The 17,470-nt window shown below is 42.2% G+C and overlaps 1 protein-coding gene and 1 long non-coding RNA gene across 2 annotated transcripts in view; one reads left to right on the top strand and one right to left on the bottom strand.

The window, feature by feature from the left end:
- The window catches only part of ANKFN1 (ankyrin repeat and fibronectin type III domain containing 1), a 1,224,583-nt gene that overhangs the window by 269,195 nt on the left and 937,918 nt on the right, over positions 1–17,470 (top strand). The window lies entirely within an intron of this gene.
- The window catches only part of LOC141271116 (uncharacterized), a 160,372-nt gene continuing 157,866 nt past the window's right edge, over positions 14,965–17,470 (bottom strand). The window contains exon 3 of the long non-coding RNA XR_012321835.1: positions 14,965–15,112. This is a non-coding gene — a long non-coding RNA (uncharacterized lncRNA). The remainder of the gene's footprint in view (positions 15,113–17,470) is intronic.

Genomic DNA, 17,470 nt, shown 5'->3' with positions numbered 1-17,470 from the left:
TGACGTGCTTCCAGTACTACGTCTCTGTCCAGGAAGGCGCAACCTGACCTCGTCGTCACTAGCATCTTCCTCCACCTCCTCTGCTGACCTCATCTCTTGGCTGACTGTGGGTTGACAGTAAGTGGGATCTCCGACCTCATCATCATCACCCTGTGCGTTATCACACCCGTCGTCCTCAGAGCCAACCTGTTCCTGCCCTGACAAAAAACTAAAGTTGTCGCTCCAATCAGGTATTTGAGTCTTATCATCGTCTTCCTCATTGTCTCCACCAACAGGAGTTACAGTTTGGGAATGAGGGTCTACATTATGGTCAGAACCTTCTGCGTCTGGTCCTGGATCCGACTCATAAAGATTCTGGGCATCAGTGCAGATCATTTCCTCGTCTGGATTCACAGAAGCGCTGGAGTCGACCTCTGATTCCCAGGCTATAGTATGAGTAAACAGCTCTGCAGACTCAACCATTTGTTCTACCTCATACTCAGACGGGCAGCTGGAGATTTGGGAGCTGTGAGGAAGCAAGTGCGATTTGGGTGACACCTTTGAGGACTGGAGTATTTGTGATGTTGAAGTTGATGTGGAGGAGAGCCCACTTAAAGGAGCACTTGATATCCGTTGAAGCACCTGCTGTTTTTGTGCCTCATCTGGAATTTGTAGCGATTGGCGTGGCCGTAAGAAAGGGATCTTATCACATTGTCCGCTAAAAGAAGTAGACATTTTAGTTTGGCTGGAAGATGGTCTTTCTTCTGCAGATGTTACTGTTGCTTTAACACCTACCCCACGGACACAACCTTTTTTCCCCTTCCCAACACGCCTATTCCCCTTTCCACCAGCAGCAGGCCTTTTTCCACTCATTTTGGTGGTTAACTAATTCACAACTCTGGAGTTGTTTGCACAAAAAAACAATGGTAACCGAGCAGAGCTGAGTGGCCAAACTGTGGTATTAGGCCAAAACTATTGGCTGGGTTAGATGCAGAAAAAAATTATTTTGAATTTGCAACCTGATGGAGGTCAGTATAGATGGACTAATACAAATAGTCCCACACACTGCTAGAAGCCCAAATATTTTTTCAGAGGTACTGTAGATGCAGATAAAAATTATTTTTAATTTGCAACCTGATGGAGGTCAGTATAGATGGACTAATAGACCAAGTCCCACACACTGCTAGAAGCCCAAATATTTTTTCAGAGCTAGATGCAGAAAAAAATTATTTTTAATTTGCAACCTGATGGAGGTCAGTATAGATGGACTAATAGACCAAGTCCCACACACTGCTAGAAGCCCAAATATTTTTTCAGAGCTAAATGAAGAAAAAAATTATTTTTAATTTGCAACCTGATGGAGGTCAGTATAGATGGACTAATAGACCAAGTCCCACACACTGCTAGAAGCCCAAATATTTTTTCAGAGCTAGATGCAGAAAAAAATTATATTCAGTTTGCAACCTGATGGAGGTCAGTATAGATGGACTAATAGAATGATGCTATGCCCAAAAGATTTTACTTCACTAGGTGCAGTAAAAAAATTGGTATTCTATACACAGGTGTTATATCTTGCAACACAGATAGGCTACTCCACTGACTAACACACTCTGCAATAGGCCAAAAAGGATTAGCTTTGCTAGATTCAGCCAAATGCTGTGAAAAAAACTTGCACAGCACTGGCACAGACCTGCCTGGCAAAAACTGATAGGAACTCATGTAACCTAGTCCTGAAAAGGACTCCAATTACAATTAGTCTTTACTCCCACAACCTATCTATTTAAGAGCACAGACCTCCCTGATAAAAGTCGTAGGAAATGCTGTAACCTAGTCCTTAAAAGGACTGCAATCACAACTATTCCCTACTCCCAAGCTATCTGTATATTTGTGCGAAAATTGGCTTGAAATTAACAAGGTATAGCGCACACAGCAACAGCGGTGCCGTCTAACACGCAGCTGCAGCAGTGAGAAAATGGTGGCGACGGGGAAAATGGCTTGGTCTTATAGGGCAAGGACATGTGACATACACTGCCAATGACACATGCCCTTGCTTGTGTGAAAAAAAGCACTTCGCTCCGTGTGTGCGCTGCTGATAGGCTGACAGATTGCACCTCCCCACTGCAAATGCGGGAAAGAGAAAAAAAAATGGAGATCTTCATTGTTCCTGCAGAGATCCATCCCCTGCCCCTCCCCCCACCCCGCTGTACACTCAAACTGCGTATTAACATTAATTTTCATCATTACTGAGAAAAAATCCAGTTATGATTTTGGTGCACGAACAGTTATCGAACATAACCTCGAACAGCCGAATTTTTCTCAAATTGTTCGTGTTCGCCGAACGGCTCAAACACCGCCCAAAACAGCTCGAATTTGAGATTGGCGAACAGTTCGAGTAGAACAACGCTCATCTCTACTCTGAAACTAATATATTTCAGAGCACTTTTATAAAGCTTTTAAAAAATGTTGTACAAAAATTGTTCTTTTATTTTATATTGTTATAGATTTAGAGCTCTGATTTTTATTCTGATACAGAGCTCTAAATCAGTTGCATTCACAAAGCCACAGAAATGAATGATATATTCATTTCTAGATGCCTGCAGCCACCACCAGAGGAAACATAGGAGCTAATTTCATGTCAAAAGGAACCTGTCATGTCCCCAAGCTCTATTAACCTGCCGTTATTTAGTTATTCTACAGGTTAATAGCAGTTACAATGCGGTCTGGTTGTATTCTTGAAAAAGCGGCTACTGGTTGAAAATTAGCTTTATTTCTCCCTTGAGCCACCAGCTTTCAGTCATATTGATGTGGCTTAAGGGGCTACAGTCAGCACTCAATACACAGTGACACTGGCTGTAAGCACACCCTGGCACTTTGATTGGCCATTCATGGTGCAGCGTATCTGCAGAGAGAGCTGTCACTCATAGTGTCTGGGCGTATACTATTTAGTATTTTCTTAAAGTCAGCCTATCAGAAAGAGATACTGACAGACTCCCTTGTTACAAAGAACTATGATTTACTCAGAGAAAACACATTTTAAAAGATGAAGTGGCAGAAAGAAAACAGCCTGCTCCAGCTTTCGCACCTTACAACTTGGCTACATTGACTGGTCTTATGTGCTGAAAGGAAAAGACCTGCTAATTAAAGAGAACCTGACAAATAATGCATGCAGCCCGATTCACTAGCAGCATGTCTCAGGCAGAGGCTGCAGGATTCCAAGCATATAGGTTTAACTCTGAAATGATGCCGCGTTTCACAGAAAATCATATTTTGAAAGTAGCCTGGACCAAGGCGCACAAGAGACTAGTCAGAGAGGTGGAGGTGGGATCTCACCGCCTGTTCGCCTTTAGTGACAGGTCTCTTCCTGTGTGTGTGTATAAGGAGAGACTTGTCACCCATGACAAAGGGAATGGAGAAGCTGGAAAACGGGGACCCGCCTGTTTGACTAGTCTCCCATGCGGCTTGGTCTGCGAAGCTCTTAGAATATGTTTTTCTCTGAAACGCCACAGCTTTTCAGAGTCAAACATACCTGGTGCAAATCATGCAACCAATGCCTGATACATGCAGCCCATGGATTGTGTAGCATATATTAGCTGTCAGGTTCTCTTTAACTTAGCCAAGCAGCAGGGAGCTGCCCAGTGGACTCTTCCTCCCTGAATCATCCCTGAAAAGCAGAACTGTAATAGTTTGTCATTTATAATAAGGAAACCTGTCTATGTTTTTAGCTGGCTCAGGCAGAATACATTTTCGAATATGTTTTCTTAATGCATAAATATTATGTTTAAATCATATCATGCACTTTACCCAATGGTGACTATCAAATCATCATGGTTGCAGACAGCAAGAATGTTACTTATTAACTCCATAACTATACAACTAATCTCTAGTATAAACCATTAAAAAAATATATTAAGAAATTAATGAGCACAAAATGTAGGCCTTATAGTTATAATATCTTTTTTAATTATGGGACATTAGGGGAATCTATTTGATTGCCATATAGTATGACATCTTTACTTAAGGAGGAGTATGTATTATTCCATAAGCTCAAACCTTTTGCAAACAATTTTTTTTAGTATAGAACTGATTTACATCCACTTTTTATTGATTATAAAAATGGGAAAATCAAAATCATGCAGGACATATCTCCAAACCATTTCATTACACTTGACAAGTAGTCATGAGTGAGCACTAAAATGTTCGAGTGATCATTGCTCAGGTTGAGCAACATGCCCAATGTAAGTCAATGGGAAACTCCAGCATTTTTCCGGCGGACCTCCCCCAGAGGCTCTATTTTTACAGGGCTATCAGACGGTCCTTACTATTGTTAAAGGGACAGCAGTCGGCCCTCACTATTGCTAGAGGACTATCAGTCGGCTATGCTTTGTTGTTCCCATTATTAAGGAGTGGGTCTCCTATACTATTATTGCGAATGCAGTGAATGGCAGGACTGCCAAAAATATGGACGCACTTCAATATCACTTTGAAGAGACGGGCCTCAGTGAAAAAAATGTTCCCATTATAAAGGAGTGGATCTCCTATACTGTTATTGCGCGTGCAGTGAGTGGCAGGGCTGTCAAAAATTTGCACGCACTCCAATACCCCTTTGAAGAGATGTAGACGATGGCCTCATTAAAAAAATTGTTCCGATTATTAAGGAGTGGGTCTCCTATAGTGGTAATGTCCAGGAAGTGACTGCAAGGGCTGCCAAAAATTAGCACGCACTTCAATACCCCTTTGAAGGGACATAGAGGAGGTCTTCATTAAAATAAATTGTTCCCATTATTAAGAAGTGGGTCTCTTATAGTGGTAATGCTCATGCACTAAGTGCATGGGCTGAAAAACATTTACCTCTGGAGGGTATACATGAACATACTTTATAACATACAGAATGTTAGAGGTAAGCCTCTAAAACAATTTCCTATGGGTATCATAAACACCCTTAAAAACTTATGCGGTTGTTGCCTGATGGTCACCCTGTTGATAGGAAGGTGGCATAAAATAGACTAAATCAGGAAGCGTATATCCATCTCTGGGTGTGAAAAGGTGCATGGGAATAGACCCCCCCCAAAAAAAAAAACACTGGATTTGACTATGTTCCACTGTATTTGTCCGGTGGTGTTGAGAAGTCAGGCCCAATCTAGCCCTTGTTTATTTTTATAAGAGTCAGCCTGTCAGCATTTTCAGTTGACAGGTGGATGCACCAATCAATTATAATACCCCCGATGGCACTAAAAACCCGCTCTGACAAAACTCTGGTGGCAGGGCAAGCCAGGAACTCCAAGGCGTAGAGAGCCAGTTCGTGCCAAGTGTCCAGCTTGGATACCCAACGGTTATAAGGCACAGAGGAATCACGGAGGATGTTGGTACAGTCAGCAAGGTACTGCTTCTGCATCTCCCAAAACTTTTCCCTCCTTGTCAGAGTACCCCACGCATCAGGGTCTGGGCACTGGGAGGGTCTGAGAAAACTGTCCCACACCTGCCTCTGCTACATCGTATTTTTGTCTCCCTCTCCTGTACTCCTTGGTTGTCCAACGAACTGTGACATCTACCGCCAACGTTTCCAGATTGGAATTTTTTAAATAATTCCTCAACAAGGGCTTTCTGGTACTGCAACATTTTATTAGACCTCTTAGCCATGAGAAGGAGAGATAGAAAGTTCTCCTTGTTGCATGGATCTAGAAGTTTTACCATCCAGTACTGTTGCCCAAAATGCATACAAATGCATACTGGTAAAGGCAGCAGAACATAAAGTCAGCCATGTGTGCAAGACTGCCAACAGCCAAGACTTCCCTGTCCTGACCAAGAGGACAACTGTCTATGCTCTCCTCCTCATCCCCCTCCTGGTCTTCCTCCTCATTCTCCCTCTCCTCAGTCTATCTACGCTGAACAAACGGTACTACTGATGTTTGGATAGTACTGTCTGTAGCACAGGAAAACAGCTCCTGTTCCTCCTCCTCCTCTTCCCCCTCCTCCTCATTATCACCCAATCTGCATTGAGATGAGATGAGGTTGAGTAGTGTGGCATCACCCTGTATAGTTCTTTGCTCCATCTCATAGTGCTCCGCCTGCAATGCCTCCTCTTTAATTGTGAGCAGCAAGAATTTCAGTAGATCGAGAAGTGGAATGGTGATGCTAATTATGGCATCATCGCCGCTCACCATCTTGGTGGAGTCCTCAAAGTTTTGGAGGACGGCACAGATGTCAGACATCCATGTTCACTCATCAGCTCTTATGTGCAGAGGCTGACCGAGCATGGTGAAACTGGTAGTCAACAACTGCCCTCTGCTGCTCACAAATCCTTTCCAACATATGCAACTTTGAGTTCCAACACATGATGACATCGCACAACAGTCGGTGTGCTGGAAACTGCAAGCGCTGCTGAAGCACGGCGAGGGTGGCAGAAGCTGTAGGTGACTTTCAAAATGGGCACAAACGCGGCGTACTTTCACAAGCAGCTCAGGCATATCTGGGTAGGTTTTGAGAAACTGCTGAACCACTAGGTATAGCACATGGGACAGGCTTGGTACCTGTGTGAGTTTGCCTAGCCTCAGAACCGCCACCAGGTTCTGGCCATTGTCACACAAGATCATGCCTGGCTGTAGGTTCAGCAGTGACAGGCACAGATATGCCTGCTCTGTTACAGCTGTCAACACCTCTGCAGCGGTGTGTTGTTTGTCCCCTAAGCATATTAGCTTCCACACAGCCTGTTCCTGCTTGGCCGAGGCAGTGCTGCAGTGCTTCCAGCTTCCAACTGATATGGTCATTTCGGAGAAGGAAGCTGAAGAGGAGGAGAAGGTGCAGGAGCTGTAGAATGTGGGGGCAACCCTGATTGACCCAGGGCCTGCAATCCTCGGTGTCAGAAGGACGTTTTCCATCCCAGGGTATGACTGAGTCCCGGCTTCCACTATATTAACCCAGTGTGCTGTCAATGAGCTGTACCCTGGCCAGAAGCACTTGTCCATGTGTCTGTGGTTAGGTGGACCTTCCCAGTAACTGTGTTGTTGAGGGCACGGGTAATGTTCTGGGACACGGCACACTGGGAGTAATAGTAGCTGCTGGGGACCAAGTACCAAGGGATGGCCGCCGTCATAAGGTTGTGGAAAGATTCCATCTCCGCGAGCCTAAAAAATCAACATCTCAAGTGCAAGCATTCAAGAAATGTGGCAGTTTAATGCTGTGGACTGTGGGTGGTTGGCTGCGTATTTGCACTTGCATTCAAAGGACTGGGGTAGGGACAACTGAACACTTTCGCTCTGACAAGGACATGGACATAGTTGTGGATGGTGGTGGTTACAAGTGTGCAACGACAGGTGGAGGGCGGGAGGCATCTTTGGCTGCGCCATGGACAGGGCATTGGCATGTATGCACAACATCAGAGCAGGCAGTGGTGTCACCCACAGACATTGTTTCTTAAGCTGGTGTTCGGCCCAACTAGTCAGGTGCTTTGCCGTCTTGTGCCTGAACATGCTGATGGTGGTCAGGCTGGTAGTTTTGATGCCCCTGCTGATGCTGGCATGGCAGATGTTGCAAATGGCCTTTTTGGGGTTAACTGGTCAGTCTTTCAAAAAGAGCCGGACTCTGGAAGACCTAACAGTTGGACTGGCAACTTCCCTCGTGTTGATGTTCTGGAGAACAGTTGCCTGACTTGTGTCTGTGGCCCCCCCACTGATTGTTCCTGCCTGTTGTAGTTCTAAACCTCCCTCCCCCTCTGAGCTGCTGTCCTCGCTATGCATGTAACCTTGCCAGGTTGGGTCAATGACTTCATCGTCCACCACTTCGTCATCCATGTATGCACCCTGGGCTTCCTCCTGACTTGCTGGCAATTGTGTCTCATCTTCATCATCCGCCTCTTGTGACAGAAATTGCAGTTTCCCACCGTCGCCATCATGTAACCGTGGCTGGTCAAATATTTGGGTATTGCTACATGCGATCTCCTCTTGCCCCACTTGAAGCGGGCTGGGAGAGAGGCCCAAAAGTATAAATGGAAAAGTGAACATCTCTTCGGAGTGTCCATGTGTCGGATCACTTGTCTCTGGGCACTCAGCATGGTGGGTGGAAGGAGGATCAGGGTGAGGAATATGTGGTCCAGACTCACAGCTGCTGAGACTGGACCATGTGGAAAATAGGGTGGTGGTGGCAAACTGACTGGAAGCTTTATTTGTTATCAAACCAACAACCTTTTCACACTGCTCTGGCTTCAATAATGGTGTTCCGTGGCCCCCTAAAAAGTGGGACAGGAAGGTTGGGAGACATAATGTGGGTGCTTGTTGTGCTCCCTCAGCAGGCACAATTTCAGCTTACCCATGGCCTCGGCCTCTGCGTGCACCATCACCATCACATCCACTTCCATGTCCCTTGCAACACGCCTTGCCCATTTTAAATGGAGTATAATATTTGGCATGCTCTCCAAAATGTTATGATTATTACCCCAGCAATATTGTATTACATCTGATGACCATGGTTTTAGGTAGTGGCCTCGTAGTATGGTATTGGTCAGCAACCAAGTGAGAATAGGTTGAACAACACACAACTGGGAGACTTTAAATGGAGTGTAATATTTGCCACGCTCCCCAAAATGTCACTATTATTACCAGAGTAATATGGTATCATGTCTGATGACCATGATTTTAGGCAGTGGCCTTGTAATATGGTATTGGTCAGCGACCAAGTGTGAATATGTTGAGAGACACATAACTGACAGATTTTAAATGGAGTGTAATATTTGGCACGCTCCCCAAAATGTCACGATTATTATGGCAGTAATTAGGTGGTGGCCTTGTAGTATGGTATTGGTCAGCGAACAAGTGTGAATAGGTTGAACCACACACAACTGGCAGACTTTAAATGCAGTGTAATATTTGGCACGGTCCAAAAATTGTCTGTAATATCGGATCATGTCTGGTGATGGACAAGTTTCTCTGCTTCCACAGTACGGTAGTGCAAATACAATCAACGAAATCTGGCTGTATTCTGCTAACAAGCAAATGGAGCAGTAAAAAAGGAGTATTTATATTGCTTTTTAAGCAAAAAATCAGGATTAAGAGCAAAAAGAATATTAGCCCCAATAACTAGGGCCATTGATATCTGTAACAGCAGACAGAACGTGTAATGGACCATATTCTGCTCTATACTCTCTCCACAAACTCTGCCTGATTACCTCCTGCTATCACCAGGATTGATATGTAGCTGGATTAGTTCTTAGAAGGACTGTTAGTTTAGATGCATATTGTTGTGGAATACCCAACTAAATAAACCATCAATTCTCTCACTCACTCAGCAGCTCTCCCTACTCTGCCTTTCTTAAGTGTAGACTGTGATGAGCATAGGGTCACTGGGTCTGAAATAGACCCGATGACGCTAAGCGGCCAGCCAATTACTGTAATGCCACAACCAACATGGCTGCAGCATTTCAGTGAGTGGCAGGCAATCCTCTCATGTTTGTTTGCTGTCTAAACAGCACCAAACATGCGGACGGGGACTCAAGCATAAAGGAAGTACTTGCCGAGCGCATAGCATCTTGAATGGGTGAGTACCGAGCAGTAGCGAGCATGCTCGCTCATCAATATTAACAAGTTATGTACAGATAGTGATCCTCACTGTGCAAGCAATCCACAGCGGGCGCGATCGCTAGAGCGCATTAATACGTATCTGGTCCAATAGGCCCAGGGCACAGATACGTATTAATATGCCCCATGTCATGAAGGGGTTAACAGACAAAACCAAAGATAGAAAAAAAATGAGCATATACCACCACGACAAGATGTACGCCAATCAGGACTATCCTATCCTCTAATATTAAAACCTTGTGTCAGGCGACTTCAATGTTGCTGTGGGCAGGACAGGACAGAGCCCAACTGTTTCAAACACCTTGCCTATGGAAAGCTATATAAATGACATGCCTAGGTCAAAAAAGGGGGAGTGCAAATTTAAATCAATTGGCTGTCCTTGTAATTTATGGACTTGGATGCCTAGGGCAACACATACATGAGAGTCCTTAATGAGGCCTTTAACCCCTTCATGACATCCCTCGTACATGTACGGCACATGTCCGAAGCGGGTGTATGGAGTGGACTCACACAGCAAGCTTGCCCCATACCCGGCAGTCAGGAAAAAAAACTAAAAGTTCAAATCACTCCCTTTTCCCCCTATGAAAATAAAGATATTAAAAAATGCTCATAAGTTGTATGGCTGCATTCAGAAAAGTCTGATCTATCAAAATATAAAAACAATTAACTCGATTGGTAAACACCATAAGTGGAAAAAATTTAAGGATGCCAAAATTATATTTTTTTGGTCACCGCAATTCCACAAAAAAAGCTGTAACAAGTGATCAAAAGTCACATCTTTCCCAAAATGGTACAAATAAAAATGTCTTTTCATCCAGCAAAAAATAAGCCATCATACAGCTCCATTGACCAAACAATAAAAAAGTTATGGGCCTCAAAAAATGGTAACGCAACTGCAAAATTTTCTTTTTGCAAACTTCAGATTTTTTTTCCCAATAAAATAATAAAAAAATGGGAATGCTTGGTATAGCCATAACCAAATTGCTGAGGAGAATTATATTGCATGATCATTTTTACCACAAAATGTACTGTACACCATAAGAACAAATCCCAAAAAACAATGTCAGAATTGTGTTTTTTTTTTTTTCAAAATTTCACCGCCCTTTTTTTCCTGTTTTCCAGTACACTATGTGGTAAAATGAATGGTGACATTCAAAAGTACAAGTTGTCCCACAAAAATAAACAAGCCCTCATATGTCTATGTTGATAGAAATATAAAAGAGTTATGGCTCTGGGAAGAAGGGGAGGAAAAATTGGAAACGCAAAAATGGAAATTGGCTGCGGCGTGAAAAGGTTAATAATATCAGTGGACCCTAGTAGAATATTTAAAATGTGTTTCCTCTTCTAGAAAATCCCATTAACCTTTCAGTATGTTTTGGGGTTATCTTTGTTGGAGAATAATTAAGTGGCAGATCATTAGAAATTGGGAAAACAGAAAATTGGCAAATTTTTCACAGTTCATCCACCTGAAATACAACCTCAACACTAGAATTTAAAGAAAACATGAATGCAATGATTTGGAAATCTGTTCTAGAAATATTTTATTCACAATAAAACATTGAACACTGATCAGAATATTAAAGTTAGACATTTTCCATTTTATTTGAAAAAAAGTTATTTAGAAATTGATTGCAGCAACACATTGCAAAAGAGTTGGGACAGGATTAAAAAAAGGCTGGAAAAATAAGTGGAGCTAAAAAAAAACAGCTGGGGAGTTAATTTTTAGCAAAGTCATATGATTTTGTATAACAAGACCATGTTAAAGAGGCAGAGTCTCTCGGAAGCAAAAATAGTCAGGGGCTCACCGACAATTGCATCTAAGAATTGTGAAACAATTTCAGAAATATGTTCCTCAACATAAAATTGAAAAGACTCGAATTTCCTATCATCTACAGTATATAATATCATCAAAAGATTCAGAGATTCTGGAGAAATTCATGTGCCCAATGGACAAGGGTGATGGTCAATATTAGATGTTAGTGATCTACAGGCCTTTAAGTGGTACTGTATTCAAACATGCATGATTCGGTTGAGCAAATCTCTGCTTGGGCTCACGAATATTTTCAGAAATCATTGTCTGTGATCACAGTTTCTCGTGAAATCCACAAATGCAAGTTAAAGCTCTCATAAAAAGAAGAAGCCAAATAACAACACAATCCAGAAATGCTGCTGTCTTTTCTTGGGCAAAGCTCATTTTAAATGGAGTGAGGAAAAATAATCAAATATTCCATGTATAGAATTTTGAAATTCTTAATGGAAACTGGACTCAGGAGGAAAGGGACCATCCAGCTTTTTATCAAATCACAGTTCAAAAGCCTGGATCTCTGAAGGCATGGGGGGGCAATAGTGCCTATGGCATGGGCAACTTACACATCTTGAAAGGCACCATCAATAATAAGCACCATGCAGAGATTTTGGATCATCACATGCGCCCATCTAGACAACATCTATTTCAGAGAAGTCCTTGCATATTTCAGCAAAACAATGCTAAACCACATACTGCATCCACCACAGCATGAATTCTCATAAGAAGAGTTTGGGTGATGAATTGGCAGTCTGCAGTCCAGACGTTCACCAAAAGAAAACATTTGGCGCATTATAAAATGAAAAATCTGATAAAGAAGACCAAGGACTGTTGAGCAGCTTGACCAGAAAATGGGACAACATTCCTCATCCTATACTCCAGCATTTGGTCTACTCACTACCCAGACATTTGCTGACTGTTGTAAAAAGAAGAGATGGTACACAGCGGTAGACAGGACTCAGTCTCAACTTTTTTGCTGCCGTCAATTTATAAATGACTTATTTTTTTCGAATTCAAACCAAAGATGAAAAAGAGCAGTGATTCTCGGGCGCTGCCATAAAGTGAAGAATGGCGTGTATGTTCTCTAGATCTTTAATCATAGAACGTGTTTCAAAGTTGGGTTGATCCCTTCATCAGGGATTTATTTTTTTGAATGAAATGAAAAAATGTCTAATGTTCACCTTCTGATATGTGTTCTATGTTCCGGTGTGAATCAAATATTTAAAAGATTTCCAAATCATTGCATTCTTGTTTTCTTAATATTTTACACAGCGTCTCAACTTTTTGAAATTGGGGTTGTAGAAACTAAGTTAATTGTGTGATTAAAGGGCTTGTTCTGTACTCAAAAAATATAATCTTAGTTTTTCAGAACCAGCACCACTCTTGTCCATTAACTGTGTCTTGTTTCAGCTCAGCCCAATCAATTTTGACTGCAATATAATGACAGAAGAGGTGCTTTTTTGGAAACAAAATAAGTTTTAACAATCACTTCTATTTTATAATTTATTTAGATTCAGTGAGCAGAAATAATGCTAATCATTTTATGTGTGAAACACATCAAGCACAGGACAATGGACTGGTTTAATATATTGTGACAGAGTCACTGGTATGATATGCGAGGGGAGGTATGTGTCACTCAGGTTTCTCTCCTGTGGGAACTGAAACCTACTAAATTGCTGTCAGCATGTTATATGCTGGGGGTTAACTCTCTTAATCCCTTTACGACCTTGGGATTTTCCGTTTTTGCATTTTCGTTTTTTGCTCCCCTTGTTCCCAGAGCCATAGTGATTATATTTTTTGGGCAATATGGCCATGTGAGGGTTTATTTTTTGCAGGATGAGTTGTACTTTTAAATGCCATTACTAGTTTTACCATGGAAAACGGGAAAAAAATTCCAAGTGTGGTGAAATTGCAAAAAAAATGCAATTCCACAGTTGTTTTTTTGTATTTTTTTCTTTCCACATTCACTGGATGCTAAAACTGACCTGTCATAATTATTCTCCAGGTCATTACGAGTTTGTAGACACCAAACATGTATAGGTTCTTTTTTATTTAAGTGGTGAAAAAAAAATCCAAACTTTGCTAAAAAAAATGGTGCCATTTTCCAAGACCCGTAAGCATCTCCATTTTTCAGGATCTGGGGCCGGGTGAGGGTTTATTTTTTGCACGCTGGACTGACGTTTTTATTGATACCATTTTGGGATAGATACAATGTTTTGATCTCCCGTTTTTGCAATGTTGCGGAAACCAAAAAAAAACATTTTTTTCTCGTTACACTGTTTACCGATCGGATTAATTCCTTTTTTATATTGATAGATCAGGCGATTCTGAACACGGCGATACCAAATATGTGTATGTGGGGCATATTTTTTATTATTTTATTTTGAATGGGGCAAAAGGGGGCTGATTTAAACTTTTATATTTTTTTAATTTTTTAAATATTTGTAAAAACTTTTTCTTTACACTTTTTGCTTGCTTCTATAGGCTCCATAGGAGACTAGAAGCAGCAACTGTCTGATCGCCTCTGCTACATAGAGGTGATGAGCAGATCACCTCTATGTAGCAGAAATGCTCCTGTACTATGAGCGCCGACCACTAGGTGGCGCTCATAGCGATCTTTACATGACAGCCACTGGGGTCTGCTGCAGACCCTGGGTTGTCATGCCCACCCATCAGTGACCCACGATCACGTGAGGGGTCACTGATGGGAGGGGCTAACTCCGCGATTCCGACGCAGTGCTATTAAATGGCGCTGTCAGAGATTGACAGCGGCATTTAACTGGTTAACAGCCGCGGGTGGATCGCGATTCCACCCTGCGGATGTTGTGAGCTCCTGTCAGCTGTAAGAATCAGCTGACATGTGCCCGGTTCAGTGCAGCCTCAGCGCCGGAGCCCTCACTGAACCGGAGGTGATGGCCTGGGGCATACTAATACGCCCTAGGCCAGTAAGGGTTTAAAGGGTGTGGTTTTATTGGAATGGCAAAGAGGGTGGGAGGCCACTTCCCTACCTCCCCTCAGGGTGTGGCTGAGCAGGTTTAAATACTCAGTCAGTAGTTTGTTCTTTGTAGTATGTGGTCTGGAGAGGGAAGTCTGCAGGCTGTGTTGAGCTGAAGCCAGAGAGAAACACTGGAGGACTGGTGTTGCTGAGACTTCACTGTTCTACTTGTAGCAGGCCCCTTGCTTACTAATAGACTGTGTTGCACTTTCTCTTTTGTTTTTCCATTAACCCCAAGAGGGCCTGTTTATTTTTTATGGGACGCTGCTGGAGTTTATGCCGCACAATAAACCCGCAGGAAGTTTACCCTAACAGTGTGTCCTGTGTCTGCCTCCAAAGAGCCGAGCAAGTCACTTTACCACAATGTTTTATATGTAGGGAAATCAAATTTATCAAATGTATTATAAGTGGCTTTTGACTTAAAAAGTAACTAATGTATTAACTGTAGAGTTTCTTTCTTCAAGTCTCTTTACTACTAACATATCTAAATAACTCACATACAATAAATAAGATGGATATCGTTTTACAGCAGAATAGACAGATGTCACTTTTATTTATAACTGAAACAGCGAGGCTTCGTATATTTCTTATTCAAATAAGAGGATTTCCAATTTCTAGCAGTAGTTGTGTGAAGTGCAGACACTTTCTATATTATCCTTGAAGCATTCTTTTATGTTTCCACATTTGACATTCAGAAGGTCTGTGCATGGTAATCCATTGTTCTCCTCCCCGGGTGCTGTCGTCTTCAGCTTCTATTCAGCGTATTCGCTTTATGGAAAATAGTTATCATTATAATAACGGCTTAAAGAAACATTAGTACTAACTGTGCAGATATCCACAAACATAGACAAGAGATTCTGTCACCATTAGCAACAAAACTGACAATGTAATAATATGAAAATGGTAATATAAAGATAGACATGAAAATTAATCACCAGCATTCTTATTTTACCTTAAAGAGGCCCTATATAAATATTTGTGTAAGGGAATTTTTATTTTTACAGCAATCGGTATGTTTAATGAATAGGCTTTCTGAATACTGTCTGAATGCAGCAGATCCTCCAGAGCTAAAGCTATAGCTGATAAAGTGAGGATCTTCACCAGAAGACCACTTATATTAACTTATATTCAGCCCATTCCATTCTTAAAGGGAACCTGTCACTCAATTCATGCTGCACAAACTATGGGCAGCATGAATCAAAGCCTGGTTGTATGATAGCAACTACTTAGAAACTGTGAAACTTCAGAGAAAACATAGTTTGGAGTGTCTTCAGGATTTTAACCCAGATCCTGAACTTGCCTTACTCCTGACTACACACTCGCCTTGGAATTGCAATTCCCCTCCTAGAATTTCTGACATCTTCCTCTGTATGAAAATCTTGGTGCCATAGAAAGTGTTAGAATAATTTTAATAACTTTTCTTTAACCCTTGCATGGCTTCCTTCTGGAGATATGAACGTAAAACTGACACCCTGCTTTAATAGATGGTATGGATGATAACTGAGATCTTGGCCCATCTGATCCCTTAGATGCCATGGGTCAGAAATCCAGCAGCTAAGTTAGTTTCATAGAGGGATCCATCTGTAAACCTGTCGGTGTCACAAAATTTTCTGGCTCCAGTGGGTAGCCATAATAAAGTTCCCATGGTATATGCTGCAATATAGAGAACATGGGCTGAATGCCCTCATCGCCTACACATTAAAGGATGCAGCCACCATATTGGAAAGCTGTGGATAACACAAAAAGCTTAACCATGTGGGCTAAGGTAAGCCCTTGAGTATTTTGAGTTTTTTTATGTCATTACTAGTGATGAGAGAGCATGCTTGCTACTGCTCGGTGCTCGCCCGAGCATCTCACTGCTCGAGATGCTCGGCGCTCTAAGATTAATTCCTGGTTCCTCGGCGGGAGCTCGGGTCCCCTCCCTGCATGTTTGGCGCCACAGAGCCAATGAACATGCAGGGATTGTCTGCCACTCACTGTAATGCCGCAGCCATGTTGGTTGTGGCATTACAGTGATTGGCTGGCCGCCCAGCATCATCAGGTCTATATCAGATCTGGCGCCGCCATGATCGTCACTGTCACTCCGGAATCAGACAGTGTAGGGATTAGAGATGAGCGGTGTTCGACTAGAACTGTTCGCCAATCTCAAATTCGAGCTGTTTTGGGCGGTGTTCGAGTTGTTCGACGAACCCGAACGATTTGCAAAAAATTCGGCTGTTCGAGGTTATGTTCGATAACTGTTCGTGCACCAAAAGCGTGTCCTGCATGTCTGGCGCTATTTAGAGCACCAATCATGCAGGGATTGTCTGCCACTCACTGTAATGCCACAGCCATGGTGGTTGTGGCATTACAGTGATTGCCCAAATCGATGGGAACAGTGCTCACAGTGAAACATGAAAAGCCGGCAATTCAGCAGCGGCATACACCGGTACCCGACAATTTAGAACCGAAAGAATAGAGCTTCACACATAGATTAGATAGATATAAACATGTCAGCCACATATATACGAAGTACAGTGAAAGTGCTGCTTACTGTACTTGTCATTTAGCGTAAAGGATTTACCAAAAAAAATAATAGTGTTTTCATGCACCGTCTCTTTAAAAAAGCCGGCCGGCAATTCAGCAGCGGTACCCGACAATTTAGAATGGAAGGAATAGAGAATCACACATAGATTAGATAGATAGAAACATGTCAGTCACATATATAAGAAGTGCAGTGACAGTGTTGATTACTGTACTTGTCATTTAGTGTAAAGGATTTATTCAAAAAAATAATAGTGTTTTCATGCACTGTCTCTTTAAAAAAGCCGGCCGGCAATTCAGCAGCGGTACCGACAATTTATAACAGACAGAATAGAGCATCATACATAGATTAGATAGATAGAAACATGTCAGCCACATATATACGAAGTACAGTGACAGTGTTGCTTACTGTACTTGTCATTTAGTGTAAAGGATTTATTAAAAAATATAATAGTGTTTTCATGCACCGTCTCTTTAAAAAAGCCGGCCGGCAATTCAGCATCGGTACCCGACAATTTATAACAGACAGAATAGAGCTTCACACATAGATTAGATAGATAGAAACATGTCAGTCACATATATATGAAGTACAGTGATAGTGTT

Source organism: Phyllobates terribilis, unplaced genomic scaffold, assembly GCF_046119375.1.
Source record: "Phyllobates terribilis strain yellow unplaced genomic scaffold, ASM4611937v1 Scaffold_5__5_contigs__length_657084704, whole genome shotgun sequence".
NCBI lineage: Eukaryota > Metazoa > Chordata > Amphibia > Anura > Dendrobatidae > Phyllobates > Phyllobates terribilis.
Note: the sequence above shows the minus strand (reverse complement) of the source record. Positions and strands in the feature narration are given on the sequence as shown.